The 22,796-nt window shown below is 32.3% G+C and overlaps 1 protein-coding gene across 2 annotated transcripts in view; it reads right to left on the bottom strand.

Moving 5' to 3' along the window:
* LOC149411087 (acetylcholinesterase-like) overlaps positions 1–22,796 on the bottom strand; it is a 325,241-nt gene that overhangs the window by 83,933 nt on the left and 218,512 nt on the right. Inside the window, exon 1 of one of the 2 annotated variants that reach the window (XM_089647427.1) lies at positions 14,026–14,213. The exons of the other annotated variant lie outside the window; for it this stretch is intronic. The gene's annotated coding sequence lies outside the window, so the exon portion shown is untranslated. Of the gene's footprint in view, positions 1–14,025; positions 14,214–22,796 lie in introns of those variants that run through there. 2 annotated transcript variants of the gene reach the window in all.

The raw sequence follows: 22,796 nt of genomic DNA, 5'->3' as shown, positions 1-22,796 counted from the left end.
AAGCAAATTAACTCCCTTGAATAACGATATATTGTACACTCAATATCCGTATACTTAATCAATATATATTTTTTTAAATTGGCTATTGTTATATTACTAATTCTCTAAAATTGTGTATATTGAATTATGTTTGTAGTTAATTTGAATATTAAATTATTTTAATTAGCACACAAAATTACTTTTGAAGTTATTTAGTAAGACTTTGAATATTGTTTACACATCGCCTTTTAAGCATTATTTTCATTTTGCATATACTTACTCCTCCTATAAACACGAGCTCCTGGAGCTTACCTTATGGAGTAGGAAAACAAATTATATTTATTTTGAATAATTTGAAATATTGTATTACTCTGAAATAAATAGTTTTATAAGTTCTCGGACTAATTAATTAAATTTCGTATAGTTAAATAAGACGGAGTGAGTATTATATATCTAATTATATCAATATCATAATATTTATAATATCATAGTTCATAACCGTACTTTTCATCACATTCTTAGTTTTTCTGCTTCAATCAACCTCAGAACATTTCTCAAAATAGAGATGCCATAGTCTCAATAAACTCCAGACAGGATATATATTTCAAAAAATTTGCTGCGGTTTGTTTTTCGTTCAGAGCGAGCTTTCTGATTCGTTTTCCCTAGTATTTGCCGAAAGCGGCCGCCATTTTCCGCGATGTGTTAGTCTTTTCCCGCGCTGTCAGATTGAACTGCGCTTTTTCCCCTTTGCCGCTGTATAATATACCCTCTCCCGGCGTACGCCAATCACCATTTGTACGCGAAGTAAAAAAGATTATAATAATATTATTTTGCTTGCGCCAGCGCCATTTTTCCCTCGCCTTCAACGGAAAACGAAATAATGTTATTTGATAAAATATAGGTACTGGAATCATAGAATGAAATGATTTTTTTTGCTTTTATTTTCATTTCAATACGGAATCAGTAATGAAGGTAGGTAAGTACTTACCTAAACAGATTTCAATGTCTTCAAACGAAATTCTCAGCTAATTTGAAAAGGGAAAAAGCGTTTATCACTCTGGGTATTTCATTATTATGGTTTTTAAATAGTAATTTCCTTTGTCTGTGCGTAAAAATTTTCACGTTTAATGAAACCTAATTTTGTTTTGAATTTGCTACCTATAAGAAGAGAAGAATATTATTTTAATTATCAATTTAATAATTCTATGCATATTTCAAATGTGTATTTCTTTCGCAGATTTCTTAGTTTCAATTTAACGATGCTACTTCGATTGGTAAATTTCTGATCATCTCTCTAATTTGTCAACAAAAAATATTAAAATACTGTTAAGAAAATTGACAATATTTGTTTTTGTATATGTTCCTGAGGCAAATATTTTGTGAATACTTTCATCTTCACAAATTCTGAATTTATAATATCCCGTGATTTTTCAGATGATGGTGGCCAGATATAATTTCATATTTTATTGTGTGCTTACTATGAATTACAATCTGACAAAAAAAACTAAAGTGGTGTCGCCCTGGTGACAGTGGAAACGTAGATTGAAGTGGCTTTAGATGTGTTTAGTTATCAGATCTGAATAAATAGGTATAATTTTGTAAAAGTGTTAATTCAGACCTTTGGCGCATAATATTTCCAAACGTATCCGATGGTAAAAATTGTTTTTGAAAGGTGATTAAAAAAAGGTGCTGATTTTTTGTAATACCAAAATCATTAATGCAAACATAAAAAAAATTACAGTTCACGTCTTTTGTAACTAAAATTACTGATAATCGAAAATAAGTATATGAAAACAAACGGATTTTATTAGACAAATTTATAATAAAAGTTATTGTCTCCTGAGTTCTTTGTAGTTTCTTATGAAAAAAATTAATAAAAACATCACGAAGATTAATAATTTTTTTCAAATTGCGGTCGGAACCTTTGATTTCATAAATGTGCACATTTTAATTATTTATTTATTTGAGGAACATTAACAGTCTTAGTAATACAATATACATAAGAGGATAACAAAAAAACAGACCAATTATTAATGTTCACAGATATATATTCAGAAACATAAAACTAACTTGTAAACGATAAACCTATAATATGCCTACCATAAACAGCAACAAATAAAAGTGATTATAACTATACTTAAATAGACTTGGGTTGGAACGAGAAAGGGGAGGAGAGGGATAAGGAAAAGTTGCCATGCAAGTAATATTAAAATATTAGGTACAATCAATTTAACAGTCGTTAAATTGATTGTACCTATAGTATTATTCTGTAATTAATTCTGGATATTAATATAAAGCGTGGTGTTTTCTTTTTATAACACTGTTTAGATCGCATTTCTCGCAATGATAGTGAGGGACCATAAAAGTTGTTCACAAATGAGCCTGAGGGGTAGAATTAGAAAAACATCGATACAATTAAAAACTCAACCAAATTGCGTGGGAACTATAAACTCCAGAACGAAATAAAAATAAGGTTTTTCGTTCATCACGTAATACGTTATAACGGACTGAGTTCATGTTGTATAGAAGGCTTCCCTAATCATACATCTGACCCATTTGGCTCCGAGGGTGGGTACCTACTGTCCGACCCTAGTGTCCCTCCCCCTACCCCGTCTCCCGTCGGGAGGCTTGCCAAATCAACCGCCTAACCGTCAAAAGCAGCCCAACTAATAACACGATCGGCACTCGTGTAATCCGATTTCTGACATAAACGGGTTTCTGACAAAAAAATCTTCCGATCTGTACGAAATTGTTTATTTACCCATCTATTTATAACTGACAGCAAAAGGATGATAGTAATCTGAATGCTGATCCCTAAGCCGTATGTGTGGTAAAACATCGAAAGCTATTCGATTCTATATTCGATTGGACAGAAACCTTTGATCTGAAGCCCCAAAATTCTTGACTGTGTAGAAACGGGAAGTCCGTTTAAAAGATTCCCTTCAAATGGATTGCAATTACTCTTGCTATTTTATTAAAAATCTTATTTTTAATGATAAAACGAAACAAGAGAGGACTGTAAAGTATTAATTGTGAACTTTGAAGTTGACACAACTATGGTTGGAGATGGTGAACATGGAGTAAGGAAGGAATCCTACTTACCCCTTTGATGTTCTTCAAAGATGTTGATGGTTGGTTTCACTTACAGGAGATATGATTTATTTTACGCACAAGCTTCCATAACATCCAGGTTGGATACGAAACACACTGAGTGAACCGATTATGTTCACTGCACAGGCCTTCTACCCTGAGTTGATATCAATAACAGCACTGATCACAAATAGATGTTCATCAAACAGGCTCCATCAATAAACTGCTTTGACAGTCACTTTTATTGTTGTAAAATGTCATACAAACACGTGGGTATAGCCAGATAACGATAGGTAATTGTAGGTAAAAATGGGATGGGAAAATACAAGGACAATGTTAAAGGAATATGGTTGCGTCAACATCTACTGTTTTTCATTAAAAAGATGAGTAAACATAGAGAAACTGACCTGAAATCAGAAGGCTGCGGGATCAATTCCATTTATTTTTTCTCTGAAGATTTTTGCAATTTGTATTGATTTTCTGGTATATAATTTATGGGTTTGCAGGCCTAACGAATGAATGAACAGGTTTCCTGGTGCTCATTAAAATTCGAATATTTTAGCATTACAAAGAAAATTCTTTGATGTCATGAAATGTTATAAATTAATGTTTAAGTAATAAAGCCGGTCAATTTATCTTGAGGGCAAAAATATATTTTTCTTTGTGCAAGCATCAAGTGGCAATGGTGTCCTACTAGTATTTCAATGGAAGATGCTCCGAAGAACTAGCGTCATTGATCGCATAGGCACCGTTCTCAACACGGTTGATATTAACCTTATACTCCTTTCTTTATTCATAAGCTCTACGTACCCAAACCATCTGAGCGTCCATTTCTTAATCGCAATCATTATGTTAAGTCTTACATTCTTTGCGGATCTTAATATTTCTCACACGATCAAAAATGGTTTACCGCACGTATGCCTCAGGAATCTCATTTCTACAGCATTCAGTCTACATTCATCCTTCCTCAGATAGTTCCATGCCTCACTGCCATACAGCAAGGTAGGTACCAGCACTCTACTGTGGACTGCTAGCTTCCGCTTCTTTAGACAATTTTTTGTTAGTCCAGCCCGTAATAACAAGAAGCATTTTTTTATGTTTAGGTAGAAATTCAGAATGCTGGGTATTAATTTCAATGTCAGTTTCAAATATTATTGGTCAGATAATTTGAAATGCCAACCCACGTAGCTATAATTAACAAAAATATTAATTTAGTTTGAAGTAGCAAAAATTATGAAGTTACATAAAATTGTATTAAAAGTGACGTTAAAAAAGTGTAAAATCTTTTTTATTTTGAAATGCATTTTTATTTAATTTTCTTTTGATTTCGGAAATAAAGGAAATCAAATCTTTGAGACGAAAATTAACCCACTTTTCGAGATCCGATGGAGCTGAAACTCAACAGATAGACTAGTTGTTGATGAGAATGAATTCGATGTCGATGTCGATGACATTGTATGTATAGGGTTTTCCAATAAGAGGTGTTATTTTGAATAGCCCGCTATTTCGGTAGATGTTACTTTTGAAGCTGTCATTTTTTAACATTTGACAAGTAGAAACTACGTCATTAATAAAAATGGAACGATACACGCTTCAACAACGCATTGAAATTATTAATATTCACTTGAGTGAATCAAATGCAAATCATCTTGAGTGATGAGGCCCATTTCCACCTCGGTGGCTTCGTCAAAAAGCAAAATTGTCGCATCTGGGGCTCGGAAAACCCAAGAGTTATTGTTGAAAAGCCTCTCTATCCTCAACGTGTGACTGTTTTGTGCGGTTTATGGTCCGGCGGAGTCATTGGACCTTACTGTTTTGAAAATGAGGCTGGAGCAACAGTTACGGTGAATGGATTGCGCTATCGAGAGATGATTAATAATTTTTTATGGCCGGAAATGGATGGTATTGATTTGGACAACGTTTACTTTCAACAAGACACAAGCAACGAAACCATTGATCTTTTACGATTGAATATCAAAATAACACCTCTTATTGGAAAACCCTGTATAATCAATTCAGTGGCAATCGCGTACACATACGCAAACATTTAAATATTTCTCTGAAATCAGATGACATTATAACAGTATACGAAATAAATGTCGATCGACATTTCGCGAGGTTCTTAGCGCGCTTGACTACAGTCCCTGTGAATGAAGGTACAATCCTCAGTCAAATATTTTTTTATTTTGTTTTAAAAAGCATTTTAAAATAGAAGTATTGTGAGAAAACTCTGTAAAACTCTAAAACTTTTCACACGTTTGTTTTTTTTGTTTTTATATACATTTTTTCGACAGTCATAAAACCCATAAATATGGATAAATTACCTCATGTGTACGCCTCACCGTAAATGTATTGCATATTTAAAATCACCATTTCTCATATACCATTAAATTTAATTAGCATACGTTTAATAATTCAAAACACGCAGAAAACTGACTGATTTGAAATATTGTTAATTTATAAAAAATCTGGTCAATTTATTCGTTTTCCTGTTTAAAATGGGACTGGAAGCCTATAACGAATGATTTGATGAATTTTGTAACAAACTATCAATAAAGCAGGAATGTGTTATGAGGAAGTCGTAACACGTGTTCTTCAAGATAGTTTCGCATCTCGTCCATTATATTTAATTGGACAAGGGCACCTGCGGGAAAACGTGTTCAGATATATTCTGAATGACTAATATTTTATTGGGAAGTGATCATGCAGTCACATTTATTTCCAATTCCAAGAAATATGATCCCACTTATATCCCATTTATAACCACTGAATAGGTAATAATACCCACTAGAAATGCCTTCCATGTAGATTTGAATGGAAAACAATGTCGCCGCTGACGTAATACCTTTTGGTTCTAGCCCATTTAGCACGCGCACTACCTCTCTTAAAAATGCCTGACACCGTATAATATCGCCATCCCAGTTGAATTTCTTAATAATTATGAGACGCAGTATTGAATTGGCAATTTAAGGCCAGCTTGGCCAGACTTTTAGATCATCGAATATACCATAAACCGAATTTAGAGAAAAACTGGGCTCGCCAATTTGTCCACATAAAAGACCTCTCTACTGCTACGAAATGCACAAACCAAGGAAATTCATTACATGTTCTAGAAAGAACTTCGATTTTGAAAACGTTTTGATCGATATCACCAAAAGTCAACATTCTTTAATGTTTATTTTTTGGAATAACTTAGTGAGTAAAACCTCAAATTGTAATATTTAATTATTATTTTTTTTTTGGTTTTAGGCATTTCCAGGGAGTGCTTTGTGCCGGTAACAGTTAAAGTGGATAAAAAATTCAGTTAATCTATTGGGAGAATAATAAAACAAATTAAACATTGGACTCATTTAGATCGCTAAAACAAATTAAATGAAGACAATATTAGCGATTATTTATTTATTACAAAATAATACATTACAAAATAATAAGTTATAATGTATTATTCCCAGTGAGTTCACAAAACTCATTTCGGGAAAGACAAAATTATATTAAAAACAAGACAACATAGATACATTAAAATAAATAAACGCAGAAGTTATTTTGGAGTTCCAAAGAAAGAATGTGTCAGTCATTATTAAAACTGCTGAGGAAATAGTTTTTAAGAGCTTTTGCCAATGTTTTTCTGTTCGTTGCCGGAAGTTTTAGATTACTAGGTAATGCGTTGTATTGCTTATGTGCAATATTGTAAGGAGTCAATTCCAAATTTAGTCGTCTAAGTAGATGACGATAAGCGTATTTGATGTTGTGCTGGTGTAGGTCAGAATTAAAGACTGGTTTAGTGTTGGTATGTGAGGAGTGTTAAATTAAATTCCTAAACGAAAATCTGAAACAGAAAAAGATACGGTGACATCTAGGACTCGAACCCTGGACCCTTGCATTGCCGGGGCACCGCTCTACCAACTGAGCTAATGCGATCATACATAAAAATAGTTGCCAATAAAAATGAAAGACAATGTTGGTAGTCCTTATTCGAAGTATGATACAGTCAAATATGACCGAAGGAGATAAGGTCCCATTAGCTCTGTTGATTGAGCTCTGATTTTTCTGTTTCAGATTTTCGTTTAGGAATCGCTAATATTGTCTTCAATAATTAAATATTACTTTAGTGTATTCAGTATACATTTTGAGTGTGTTTTTGATATTTATAATTTAATTGCCCCATTCTGTATTACATACATAATTGTAAATTTGTTATGTTGCATGTTAGAAGTGTATAATAATTTCAGTTTTCTGACCTTAAATTTTTTAAACAGAAGTTCTGATGTATATTATGGTTTGCAGAATTTGTATTGAATATTTATTTTTGTGCTATGTAGAGCTGTTGTTTTTTTTATAAGTTCCACCTCATCTTAAGGCGAAGCTTACTGCTAAATCACTATTTTCTTATTTATAACGAATTGGTGTAACATTATGAATACCAAAAAATATGCTTTAAATAAATTGAATGTTTTCCTATCGTTTCACTTAAGTAGAATACAAATAAAAAATAAATACCTTAATAAAAAATATAAATGTATGCATTAAAAAAAAATGGATGAACACGTAAAGGAAAAAAAAACGGTATTATAGCTAAACTTATCTGTGACAGTTTTCTTTGATTAGACTTTTTTGATTTCTTATAAAATTATTTACAAAATAAATAAAAAAAACAGTTTGTGCTTGAAATCGACTCCGATTCTAGACTCCGTTTGTCAAGCGATTTTAATGCCTATTACCTAAATTCGTAACAATATAAGGTATACCAAGAAAATACACATGTTTGGCTCATAGCTTCCTCTTGATGCCATATTGTGTTATTGACTGACGGAAGGCAAAGTATGTCGTTATAAGTAAATTTTTATTTAATATATATGTCTTATACATCTAAATATGTATGTTGGTTTTCTCATTCTGTATTTGAGTATGTTTATGTTTGGGAAACATTTTAGGCATTATGGGTCTATAGTAATGCCTAGGTACTTAAGGCGACGTAAGAATCTAATAACGGGGGTTTGCTCGAAGCTCACATTTTAATTATTTATGATGAACGTATTACTAAAATCTCAAATGTTTGTAGAGGGATCCCTTCAGATGTAAGATATTATATATAAGATTAATAAAAACAGGACCTTACCATTGAAATATTGTATGTAAAACCGTTTGAAATTTTTATAAAACGTTTTTCTACTATAAAATTAGCGGTAAGCACCAGATTTTATTTTTCTAGACGATGAATTAGTATTTTTTCGAGAGAACCCTATAAAAACATTTTAGATTTTATGAATACGTTCGTCAGAAATAATTAAAATAAACCGTAAATAAGATTGATATTCGAGGCCTGGTAGGGCAAAGTTGACCGTAGGTCCTTCTATTACGCCAAGCCGCTCATCGAATATTGTTTTTACACGATTTCATCATTTATGTCATTCCCACTTTATTTTAGCGATTTGATAGGGCAAATTCAACCACGGATGGCCAATACACCAGGGCCGCGGGTCATATATTTTTGTACACGGCTGCTTCACTTACGTCGTTACGATTCTGGTATTATTATTATTCTCTCTTAATATCGGTTTTGCTTTCTATCGCTTAACATGATATAAGTGCAATTATCTCGTTGTGTATTTATCGTAGAGTGGATTATGTTATGTTATTTTTTTAGCTGTTTTTTTTGGGCAAAACGGTATATAAATTTTGAGATAAGTTTTTTTTTTCATTGATCTGTGCTAGCAATGATATTTCCGCCAAAATAAATTATCTTTATGGAAACAATCTCTAAGGTGTAGTGCTACAGTAGTCCCATGGAGAGATCGTACGTGACGTCTTTGTTCTATTTTTCATACAAGACGAGAATGAAAATGACTATCGTCGATCGCTGGGACTACTTTTGAGTTTACGCATTTGATTTTGAGATTGTAGATTGCAGAAATTAATTGTACCTACTTAGAAGTCGGGGACGCCTGAGGAAGGACATTCTAGGGTAAATTATAAGGAGTTTACAACTCCAGAAAATAATAACAACATTACTTTTACCTACATTCACTATAAGCCTGCGCGCGATACCTCGCGCGGCAAATATTTCATTCTCTCTCCAGTGGTCTAGCCGCCGGTTTAGCCCTAGATTTGTTTTGTTCATAAAATTGTAACCTGAGTTTTGTTAAAATAAAAACTAAATTTAAATATCTTAATTCTCATTTTTACACACCGAGAGTAATCACGCAGCCTTGGATTCTGCGGATTGGAGAACCACAGAATCATTCAGCCAACAGCCCGAAAAAATTTAAATTGGCGATAATCACAGTTAGCAAAATAATCGTGTCGGGCAATGTCAAGAGTCAGAATAACAGGAGAGTTTATGATACGTTGTATGAATGTGTATGAAACAATGAGTGTGTGTCGAGACAGAGTTGTGTGGCAGTCCACCTGCCTAGTCAGTTAAATAAAACAAAAAGTTATCTTTAAACACGAAATTTATTTACATTGGCTTTGGAAAAAATCTTTCTTGGTCCGAACATAAGTCAAAAATGGACAAAAAATAACAACTCATAAAGAAAGACAAATTTTACATAAAATTTATAATTAATAGTTCAGGTAGGACATCATATTAACAGGGAAACATTAATAAAATTAAAAAAATATATTTCGATAAAATACATAATATTGGTAAATATTTTTACATTAAAAAAATAATCAATCATTGTTTTTTTTATGTTAATACATGTAACAAAAACAATGATTAATATAAACAATCAATCATTGTTTTTTATGTAAATACATGTAACAAAAATAATCAATAATATAAATAATCAATTATTGTTTTTTTTTTACATATGTTTCATAAAAAAATATGCCAAGTTTGCAAAAACATTTTGAGCGATCATCAGCCATTATGTGCCAAATATATATGTAGTTATGTTCGGTATTCTTTTTATTAATAAACAACTACGAAATTTGGCTGAAGCGGTTTTTAATAGTACATCCGAAAACAATAAATAAACGTAGAAAATACCACAAAATGATTTACGAAAGGAAGGTTCGAGAATGTTCCGAAGCGCGTCACGTAGGCAAAATAATTCGATGTCGCGGTTGCTGGTACTGTACTGACCATTTCGTTCACGTTTTCGCTTATCTAGGTGGAAAATAAAACATTCTCGAACATTCCAGTTGCTACAGAAACAATTATTAAAAAAATAAAAAAATCCAAGAAGCTTGTTTGGAAACTTCTAGAATAACGTTAGAGTCAAGTAGTGGCGTACCACTACATATATAACCTAAAAATATAGGATAAACGGTGAAAACTAGGTGGATTCGTTTAAGCCTCAGTTTGCAGGTTTATATGTTTCCACATTATTAATATTTTGAGGAATGGTATTAATTAACAAAATGGTTAATGTATATATTAATAAATAAGTTTACTTAAAAACTAAACAGCCTTACATTTCTATAATAATCATCTAAATTTAATATTATAATATTTAACTATAGCTTACTTTTCATTTTTTCATTTTTTCATAAGCCTTTTGGCTTCAAACATAGGCTTCTCTCAAATTTCCACTGTTAGGTTAGGTTAAGTTAGGTTAAAGCTCCGTAGTAAGCATGCAAAGATGGTTTGAAATGGAAATATGTAAATACGAAATAAGATGTTAGAGGAAGAGCGCTAATATAAAAAAACGATAATAATTAAGCTAAAATATTCAATAAAACACGACTCGTTTGAATAGAGCAAAAATCTCTCAACAAATGCTTAAGTTGCATTTAAAGATACACTGTGATTTTTTTGTCATATCTATGACATATTATAACAGATTGACAAAACGTGTTTTTAATAATGACTCGAGTATCTGATTCACTTGATCGTGCCATGTCTTCCTCGGGCATCCCCGACTTCTGCTACCATTCGTATTTGCATCATATATCCTCCTTACACGCCTTTTTCGCTCATTCGCTCTATATGCCCAAACCATCTAAGTGTCCTTTTCTTAATCTTACTTACTACGCTTACATCAGCCTTGCACTCTTTGCGGATTTCCACATTCCGAGTGAATGAATTGATTAACTAATTAGTTAAATTTTGAGTGTTAATTAATTGACTAATTAGTTAAATTTTGAGGGTTAATTAATAAACTAATTAGTAAAATTTTGAGTGTTAATTAATAAACTAATTAGTTAAATTTTGAGGGTTAATTAATTTACTAATTAATTAAATTTTGAACACTGAAGAAGCTTCTACCAAGCGAAACCGGTCGGTCTTAATAAAATTTACAAAAATTCATGGTTTTTAAACATTGATTTGTTTTGATTTAATAATGTCAAACCACAAAGTGACTGCCTTTTACCGAAAAATAACATATATTTTTAAGAACTTGAAATCTTTAGAGAGAAATATGTAATAACTCAGTAGTAATAATTCGGAATGGGCAATCAGTATAATAGTTATGTACTAAATATACACTTTCCTTATAAAACGGGATATGACCAGGTTGTCCAATCTATAAATTATCATAAAACAGGACCTGGTTTGTGTGAAGATTTCTCACAATCCATATAAAGTACGCGGTATTATGAAGACAATATTAGCGATTCTCAAACGAAAATTTAAAACAGAAAAATCAGAAAAAACTGCCGGGAAGCTGCTCTACTGAACTTATCCGTCCTTATTTAATTCGGTCATATTTAACTGTATCATACTTCGAATTAAAACCACCAACATGTATCTTGTATTTTTTCAAATATGCGTTTGAAAATTGCTAATGTTGTCTTCAATAATTAAATATTACAATTTGAAGATTTACTTAATCAAAAAAAAAATAAAAATCACATTAAATTATGCTTGGTATGCCAAATGTATAGTTAATCAACTATCATTTTGGTTTAAAACTGGTTTTAGCGTGTCAGAAATTAATAAATGGCAACTAACATTTGCAATTCCTTTACAGAAATAAAAATAATTTTGCAATTATTTAGTCAAAAGTAGCTAATTTGAAAACCTGTGAAATAGGTTATAATATGACGTACCCGACTTTCTTTAATCAGGATTCAAAAAATTGTAGAAAAATTTAGCCACCGCTGACATGTTTTTTCAATTCAGAACAACAACAAAAAAATCTCTTATTCAATCTGGCTAGTATTTAAGGCATGCCAATGAAACTCAACTCCTCCTGCTCACCGCGTATTGTGTACCATGTAGTACAAGTGAGCTGGCCTGATATTTGGTTCCGTCAAATGTATGACATGTTTCTTTTTTCACTGGTCAAATCTCATGATTACGTCATGTTGCAGCCTATAGATGATGTTCGGAAACTTGTAGTGCAAGCGGAATAACGGTGAATCTTCGTTGTGTAGAGAAATCTACTCGAAAACGAAAGCTTAAATCAAAAAAGTTATCCTGCAAAATCGACTCTAAATGTGATGTAGATTCACCATTTTCACCTTGAACTAAGAGTTTCAGAACACCGCGTATTCTAAATAATCGGTAGTGTAATAATAACGTGATATCAATATTGTGAATGTGCTTTTACATTATACAGGTTTTTCCAATAAGAGGTGTTATTTTGAATGGCTCGCTATTTCAGTAGATGGTACTTTTGAAGCTGTCATTTTTTTGACATTTGACAAGTAGAAACTACGCCATTAATAAAAATGGAACGATACACGCTTCAACAACGCATTAAAACTATTAAAATTCACTTGAGTGAATCAAATGCAAATCATCTTGAGTGATGAGGCCCATTTCCACCTCGGAAAACCCAAGAGTTATTGTTGAAAAGCCTCTCTATTCTCAATGTGTGACTGTTTGGTGCGGTTTATGGTCTGGCGGAGTCATTGGACCTTACTTTTTTGAAAATGAGGCTGGAGCAACAGTTACGGTGAATGGATTGCGCTATCGAGAGATGATTAATGATTTTTTATGGCCGGAATTGGATGGTATTAATCTGGATAACGTTCACTTTCAACAAGACGGCGTTACGTGCCACACAAGCAACAAAACCATTGATCTTTTACGATTGAATATCAAAACAACACCTCTTATTGGAAAACCCTGTATCTACCAAACGTACCAATACTTCCCTCAGTTGAGACAAAAAAATACAATTAAAAAACAATCAAATAAGTTTTCGTTATCGTCGTAATTATTTTTTTTTTAACAATTCCCATCAAACATAAAAAAATTAAAATCAGTTACCTGATTTCTAGTTTTGTTTTTAATGACTAAAATAAATTTTAACTGAGGTCCACAAAAACAATGTAAATAATTTGGCTAATTTGTTTCTAGTTTTGAATCAAAAAGTGAAGAAAAAAAAAAGGAATTTAAAATTTACAAATTACTTCTTCTGCGAATATCAATATCACTCGGAATTAATATGTCATCTGAATATTGGTCTTCTATTGCTGTATCTTTATCATCTGGTTTTTCGTCTTCGTAATCTTGGGATGTGAAAATTGAGGCATCATAATCACCCTGTGTATCAAATCGCGGTTCTAGTTTATAATTAACTTCTTGTGTTTGTTTTTGAGGACTATCAGTAAGTTTTCCTGGAGTAAGATTAGGAGACGGTCTTTTCGTAGTTCCACTCGTGATTGCTACCCGATTTTTTTTTGGATTCGGAGTAGTATTATTTGGAGGTTTTGGTTTGTGCGTTGCCTTCGGCTTATCTTCTTCTTCATCGTCATCTTCGAAAATTCTTACATGCTCCAATTTGATGATCCTTGCTAGTCTCTTTGGTGGTACGCCGCTGCAGTAGTTTATCCCATTGAACGTGATCGAAACCAGCGATGGCACAGTCCCCAAAGGGAAGACCACTTTGTAGTTGATTAAAATTCCATAAACAATATTTTCGTAAACTACTTTGGGATCATCCAGTAAATCAATGTGTCCTTCATATTTCGAAGACAGTGGCATCTTCATCGATAAATCAACGGATAACTTTAACAAATTATAAATTTCAAAATCAGCGCTCCGTATTTTTACCTTACCGAACCACCGCATGTTATCATCTTGCACATATGTAAACACGTCACTGCAAGGAGAAATGACAGCTCGGTGTCCACAGGCCATTATCACAGAACATAACAGAACAGTTATTGAACTTCCCCGGTTAAAAATTTCCATGCTGAATTGGTGGAATGAATTATGAAAAACTAAATTACAAAGTATTGATTGATGCAAATGATGACCACCTTCCTGCATGGATAGTTTAAAACTCAAGAAACACGTTTTAGCTTAAACGACGATCTCGTGAGCCACCGCCAAGCTAGTAATCATGATCGGAAAAGAAAAATATATTCTGTACCGCGTTGGTAAACTGGTTTGAAATTCCTTCCACCAAAGGTCGTTAGGTCGTGACATGTTATAAAATTAATTCTGATTTTTCGTTTTTGATTAGGCCATTAGAAGATTTCCGGATGTTTCGAGTGTTCGTAGAAGTGAAGTGGCGTCATCGAAAGTCAATCGAAGAGTGTCTACGACTTAAAATTAATTGTTTTTCTGAAGAACTGTGAATAAAACTATCCGGATTCTTGAGAAACAAGTTTTTCGGCTTTCATGTTTCTCTTTTTATAATAATATTGAAGAAGAAATAATATTAAAAAAAATAAAGGAAACACGAAACAGGACACAAAAAATAAAAAGTTAACGGTAGCAACTGAAATCAAACCTAGGATATCTGTCTTCTGTATTACCGGGGCAACGTCTTTATATAATCGGTCATTGTTACCCATTTTTAACATAATTTTGTTGTATCGAACTCAGAATTAACAATATTATCTTCATCTAAATTTCCCATATTAAATATTAAAAAAATGTATTATCTTGAATCGGACAGGGGCAGAAACAATAAAAGAAAAACTGTGCGGTTAGGTAAGGTTAGATTAGTAAGTGCACGCGCATGTGCAAGATATTTTGGGAAATTGAGATTGATAAGACGTAATCAGCACAATCCTAAATGGAACAAGCAAAATATCTTCGGTGTAAGCTAAATTGTAATACCTTCGTGAAGACGGTAGCACGATCTCAATCTGTAGAATATTTTTTCACCATTCTTTTGAGATCAGATGTTAAATATATATGTTGACGAAGCAAATGTTTTCAAACAGGAAACGAAGAGATTAAAATGATATTATTTGCGTAAAACTTGTAGAAGTTGAAATAAAATTGACATAATTAATTACACGCTTCTTCGGTTGTGTCGTTGGATTTTATGCAAGGCAGAAAATTTACATATTATATACGTGTACAATTATAAAAATAAATAATTTTTAAGAAGTGTCGCATCGCATGATTCGACAATCTTAACCCTAGAAGCCTTATCTACGCCTGCAAGGCGTACACACAATCGTTAATTCTATTTCTCTTTCTAACGGTTGAAGTTAGCGCCTCGTGCTCTTTAACCAACCCAGTGGCCGACGGAAGCTCGCGGATGGTATCTGTATCACTAAAGTAAGTCCAGCCATTTTTGAATTTTTGAGGTATGCGCCTGCGAGACGCATGTTGAGGCTTTGTGTAACTTTTAACTAAGATTATGTGTTTGTACTTTCGTTAATTTTTCTTCCATTTTATGTTTATTTTGGCCTTGTTTCAGATACCAATATGTCATGGTCTAATATATTAAACAGTAACGATATTTTGAAAATCTTAGACCAAGAAGATAGTCTTTCTCTGGGAGAATCAGCTCCTGAAGACGAGGCCAGCCAGTTTGGACGACATTCAAAGCGAAGATGAGAATAACTATGTAACTGAAGAGGCTTTCCCTTTACAAGAATCTGCTTAACATTTCAAAATCTGACCTAGCATCTAATTCTGCTCATGTTTCGCAATCTGCCAACTCAGTGCGAATTTATCGTGTTCCTGGAAATACTCTTCGCGGTAAGAATGGACGCGGGATGTTTGGTCAACAAATAAGGGTCAATCATCTATTGTTTTATATCTTGTTTATATCCTGTATACTTATCTATGTAAAAAAATATTTTTTTCAAATATCAAATAAATAAAAATAAAAAATAAATTAAAAAAAAATCTCACAGAAATTCAGCTATGAATAAAGTCCGCACCTCTCGAGGACCAGCTCAAATTACAAATTAAATCTAGTGGGCACTATTCGATCAAATAAGCGGGAAATGCACGAAAATTTGAAGAACTCGAGATCTCGACCTGTTGGCAGTTCTACGTTTTGTTTTGGTGGCCCTCTGACACTTCTATCGTACAAACCAAAACCCGCAAATATGGTTTACCTTTTAGCTTGTTGTGATGAAAATGCAATAATTAATAATTCAAGTGGAAACCCAGACATGATTCATTTCTAGAACCAAACAAAAGGAGGAGTAGATTCATTTGATCAAATGTGCGCCTCAATGTCGTGCAGCCGCAAAACTAATAGATGGTCAATGGCTATTTACTATGGCATCTTGAACATGGCTTTTGTTTATTCTGATTTAATTTATGGCCACAACATGATCAAATAAACTCTCAAACAAAAGAGAATTCACTAAACAACTCAGCACAGATTCGGTTAAGCTTGGATTCAGACTTAAAAATATAAGCCAAATTTTCGCGAAACCTACTGATTCAGGTAATAAACTTCCGGCAGGAGAACTAGAGCCCAAAAAACGTAAATACTGCGCTTTTTGCTGCAAAAAAAAAGAGAATGACTAAATTAATGTGCTGTAGGTGAAAAAAGTCAGTATTTTCTGAGCACAAAGTTGATGTCTGTGTAGATTGCTCTAAAATTATAGCAAGTAATTAAAAGCATGATTACTTTTAATGTGTGCTCTAAGAATAAGAAATTAATCTTAAAAAAATAAATGATTATTTTAAAAAAACATATGTAAGTTGTTTTTTTAAAAGAATATGATTTTTTTGTTTGAATACAAGCATAATGTTTTAATTCGTTGTAATAAATACCTTTGAGAGTAGTTTTCATTGATAAAACTGTGTTTTATGATTAGTTTACATACCAACCTTAACTTTCCGTCGAAAAACAGGGCACAAGTAGGTATATTTTGGCTTACTGGCTGTCATTTACATGTGTACGCCTCTGAGACGTATGTTAAGGCTTTATGTACCTATAAAATAGATTAGACTTCTAGGGTTAGCAAAATAAAGTTTAGTAGCGAAACAACTTTTTTCGCCATGTCCCAAGGACGTATACTTGGACCCAAACTATTTCTAATATATTTACACATAATAACGTTTGAAACAAAAGCCCACAAAACGGGCAAAAATGCATTTGCCGTTGCTCCTTCAGTATTATTTTCTAAAGGACTTAAAAAATACTAAAAAACTAGTTTTAAAACTTACCTAAGAGTTACAAAATAATCAGAATGTAACCTATTTTATGTATCTGGAAAAAGATCTTTGATAACGAATCAAATGCCATAATAAACTTCCAAAACTACATATATTGTGTGAAAATCCGTATTTACATCCTAACCACCACTGCTCTGCAAAGATCTTGAAGTGGAAAGTGTTTCCTTCTCATAAATTAAAAAAAAAAAAACTGAAAAAAGAACGCAAACTAGTTTTTCTTGTTCGATCATCGTCGTTGGGATAAAAACTGAAATGATTTTTTTATAGCATGCCACACATTGTAAACTAACAAACTAACCTTCTCTTGACCTGCTCTATTCCAATTTAGGGATAATCCATTTTTCAATATTATTCCAAAATTATACAATTTAAAAAAATAATTTATTTACCATAAATGCAATATTTATAAAATAGTAATATTACTTATAGCAAATAAAAAATTGTTACAGTAAATTTACTAATTGTTGTCAAATAGGTTTCAATATACAAGTGAGCTCACCACTAAAATTATTATTACTAAACATATGGTGTTTTAAATGTGCCTTGTCTTATTTTTTGGCAGTTACATATTAAAATATATTATATTCATTTAAATCAATATTTCAATCAACAAAATTCTGTAAATATTAGTCATGTTTGTAAAAATTCATGTTTCGCAAATTAAATTAGGGAAATGGTTTTCGTTTTTTTTAAACTTTTAAACAATTACAATCTTTCGTTAATGTTTCATATAATTTTGTTTGTTTTACAGTGTTCAATCATTAACCTATGAGTTTATCCGAATATCAATAAAATCTGTGATTTTTTTGCGGTTATTATCTTCTGGATATGTTTCATCTTCTTTTGAAATCTGTCCGTTTGGTATAACGGGATCATTCTCATCATAGTTTTCGATTTCAGCAGACGATTCTTTCTCAACCGCCTTTTCCGAAACTTCTGTCTGTTTGTTTTGTTTTACATGTTGTCCTTCATGTTTTCCAGTAAAATAATCAATATGTCGATTATTGACGTTAGGTATAACTGTGGGACGTTTATTAGGAGGTCTGACATTTTCTTGTTCCACGATTTCAAATTCCATTCCACTGTACAAATCATCTAAATCTTTGTAAGGTGATACTGTAATTTCTGGTTTCCTAGAGTTTCCTTGCTTATCTGGTCTTTTTTTGGATCTCATGTTATTTTCCTGTTTTATGTTTTGAAATATTCCAATGTACATGTCATCTAAATCGTGCTGAGATGATACTGTAGTTTCTGGTCTCCTAGAAGCTTCCTGGGTGTTTGGCCGCCGGGTAACTCCTTCGGTGATGCTTGGTTTCCTGGTTCTTGGCCTTTTTGTGCGTGGTGGAGCACGAGAAGTACTTGGTATTCTCGTTGTGACTTCATCTACACTTCTCAATTGATTTTTATGTTCCAATCGGATGATTGTCGCAAATTTCTTCGGTTTGACACCTTCGCAAAAGGATTGTCCGTTAAATGTAATTGAAACAACGGAAGGTATTTCTACTTTAAGAGGAAAAGTCACTTTGTAGGTGATTTTTCTTCCGTTAATGATGTTTTGAAAGACTGTTATGGGATCGTCGTTTAGAGTAATGAATCCTTGAAAGGTAGTGGGTAACGGTCTTTTGAGAGACAACACTAATGCTAAGTTTAAATCGTTTTCGATATTAGCAGTTGGCAGTTCAACTCGCCCAACCCAAGTTGATCTCTCCTCATCATACGTAAACACTTCTGGGCAAGGAGATATAAACTCCTCTTGTTCAGACACTTGTATCACAGACATCATTGCAAGAACTGCACACAACCGAGTAAAAGTTTTCATAATTACAGGAAGAACTGACCAAGTTAACTAATAATTTCAAATTGATTGTTGAACCTGTATTGCCTTCCATGTGGAGCTCTCACTGAATCGAAATCATCGCTAATTTTAGTGTCCTCTATATAACAGTACGATTTCGCCTCACCAAGGAAAACAAGAATAACGTGTTTTATATGAAACTCAACCTCTTTGGCTCCGGGCTAAAAATATTTTACTTCCAAATAAAATAATTGTAGTTTGTACTTGTATAAATAATATTTTTACATATCTATCTCTAAATTGTATGAAATAAAGTCCTATCCGCATCTGTCTATTTCTTCTAAACTACGCAACGGATTTTTAAAAGTGTTCAATTTCATTTTGAAAATTTCTCCCGAAAAGTTTATGTATATAGTGCATTAATATTATATTCATAAAAAGTAGAGAAAAGTCGATGTTTTGTAATCAAATCGTAAATAAAATATTTTCGGGCGCTTACATTCCTAACGCTGGCTAAAACTTAAGAGATACATCAAAATAATGTACTACGGAATTGTACATCTTAAAAAGGCCCACAGAAAAGTTGGCCATAGCATATGTTTATCTCCTAAGAAGCAATATCGGGTACACGTCAGCTAGTGTATATACAAAATTCGTTCATAGAAAAGTTAGAAATATTATTTTTACAGTGTCGTTCAACTTTTACAACGCATTGTTGGAGTCAATACTTTGCGGAGTAAACACTTATGAACTATCGTCATAGATTTAATTTTAAATCATGCTGCTTTTTTACTTACAAACTTACAACTTTCACTGCTAAAAAAACATTAAAGATAACACATATTGTTTCTTTAAACATTTATGTTATGTCAAAGCAGATTTTGGAAGTGTTTTGGCACAAAACCGATTCCTATCACTCACAATTGCAACCGTTACATGCATGTTACAAGTCACATTAATACATGTTTACAAAGACGTTTTTTCGTATTTAGATATGTAGATAGTAAGCAAGTAGTATGTACAATTTATCAACTAGGGTTAGTAATAAGCGATTACAACACATTGTGACATAATAATTGAATTATAGAAACAGTAAAAAAACCTAATATGTGTCTAATGAGACGTCGCACTCGCACGGTTTGACGATTATCTTTCTGGAAAAGAATTAAATAGTACAGCGATACAGTAAGCAATGATTTGGATTTCTTTTTCGGCGTACCCCAGGGATGTAAACATGGACCTATATTACATTTAATAAACACAATTAACATAGGCATACAATTTTGAGAATTTCGAAACTACGAACCAGTATTGAACAAGGCATGTTTTTTAAAAGAAAAGGATTTTCAAATTAGAATAAACAATAGTTATTCGCCTGAAATACGCATACACATTGAAAGAAATACACCGTGAAAGAATAAATGCCGTCCACGGGAATCGAACCCGCAGCCTACTGATTGCCGGTCAGCTGCTCTAACCTCTAAGCTACGTCTGTTTATTATAAACCTGAACAATAATTCAATATGTACTAGAATTTTTCATTCAACATTTATTGCTTATTACATTTTTTCACATGAAAACAACCAAATTTTTTTTTTTAAAAACACTTAGCTTAGCGGTAAACTAATGTTTATAAGACACTAAGTGCAGAAATGAATTAAAAAATATACACAGAAAACTGTTGGTATTATCTACAGACTATCCAATGTCATCAATGGGTTAAATTAATAAAATTTAATAAATGATTCTCTAACCTTTGGAAATATTATAAACACTCGTTCTCTTAAGAGTAACGGCTGCATGCCTTTTTCATTTAAAACATAAATTAAATTTCAGGCTAAAATACTTAATAACTAGCGAAACTTAATAACTATTAATCAAAGGGTATATCAAATATCTAGTAAGTATACAAGCTACTTTATTTATTTGTTTTTAAAATTATAAAATATGGGTTATTGAAGAAATCGATTTTTCAAAATTTTAGAAGGAACTTTGGAATTTATTTGTAAGTAAATGCTTGTGTTTGGAAATTATTTGTGAGTAAAAAATTAAAATAAAAAAAGCATTTGATGGGCAAAATTTTTAATAACCAACGACGGATTTAAGTTGAAACACGAAATGGTCGATATAAATTAAAAATTTTCACTCAAAAACCGTATTTATTTAATTCTTTTAATGAAAGACAAACATTCCCGGGTTACGAATAACCTGGCAATATTTGAAAATCTACTACTACCACCAATGTTGCTTGTGTTGTGATGGAGGACTTAGCCAGCCGAGGAATTTAATACACTACGCATGGGTGGGAGCCAAACGCGATGTCAACTAAACTTATTTTTAATTTTATATTTCATTATTTTTACAAAGTATCACTGTTGCAAATACATATGAAAAATTATATTTTTATTTTAAAACCCAAATAAATAATGTGGTTTATTCGTAACTAGAGATTGATTATATATTTTGATTACAAAGGGAAATATGCAGTATTCGTTACTTTGGCCTAAAATTCAAATTTAACTTTCGTATGGAAAAAGTTGCGCAGCTGCTCCTCTTAATACGAGTATTACTGCATTGCAATGCAAGGAAAACAAACAAAAAATGTACTTACACAACTATGTTTGAATAAGTAGTCACATACGATCCTCTTTTTTATTTCGACTTTTGACCGTCTGGAGTATACTCTCAGTATCGCCCTAAATAATCTAAAGTTGCTTGAAATGGCTTGAGCTCTGTTTGAAGACCTGATTTGAATAGTCAGGTACTTCTTAGCCTTACATTTCCTTTGTTACCTCTAAGCCTAACAGCATACCCTAAAAAATAGAGGATGCCATTGTCTCATTGGTTCCAGACCGTCGGGACTCTTGTGCGATATTAACAAACAAAAAAAACGTGATCTGATACCCATCGTTCGATCTGATGATGTAAAATGTCTTCGACTTATTTTTCAGCTCCTTATCAAAGTATCTGCAAAACTTTAAATTTATACTAACATTTGAGTTATATAGTAGACTTTCGAAGTAGAAATTAAATGTTGTCGGGTTGTTCACAGCCAAGAAATCTTTAATTTCAAAATTGTAAAAAATATCAAAATTTGTTGCGTATTACAATATTCTCGGTCATTTTTTGGCAAAACGTTTTTTTTTAATTTATTTTTTAATAATTAGTAAAACCTTAAATTCAAATATTTAAACTTTATCGGCAAGCTACTAGAATATTAAATAATAGAGGAATAATACGATTAGCTACCGCTACAAATCATTGAGGACAATACTAACGACTCTCAAACGAAAGATGCGTAACAGAAAAATCAGAAATATATTCGGTCAAATCTAGAATTGATCTCGGGAACTCAGCTTTGTCGGGGTTCTGCTCTAAAGATAGCATACAATAAAGATAGTAGCCTCTACAATATATGGTTTAAGAAGTAAGATAATGTTGGTAGTTCTTAGTCAAAGTGTTATACAGTTGAAATATGACCGAAGGGGATAGGGTCGAATTAGCTCAGTGTTAGAGCAAAACTCCTGCAAGACTGAGGTCCTGGAATATTTTTATGATTCTCAGTTTCATATCTTCAGTTTGATATTGTCTTGAATGAATAAAAAAAATCTGTTGCGATTTATTGTAATGAAATAATAATAATCAAGT

Source organism: Hesperophylax consimilis, chromosome 26 (genome assembly GCF_061612785.1).
Source record: "Hesperophylax consimilis isolate HC1 chromosome 26, BYU_Hcon_1.0, whole genome shotgun sequence".
In the NCBI taxonomy this organism is placed as follows: domain Eukaryota; kingdom Metazoa; phylum Arthropoda; class Insecta; order Trichoptera; family Limnephilidae; genus Hesperophylax; species Hesperophylax consimilis.
Note: the sequence above shows the minus strand (reverse complement) of the source record. Positions and strands in the feature narration are given on the sequence as shown.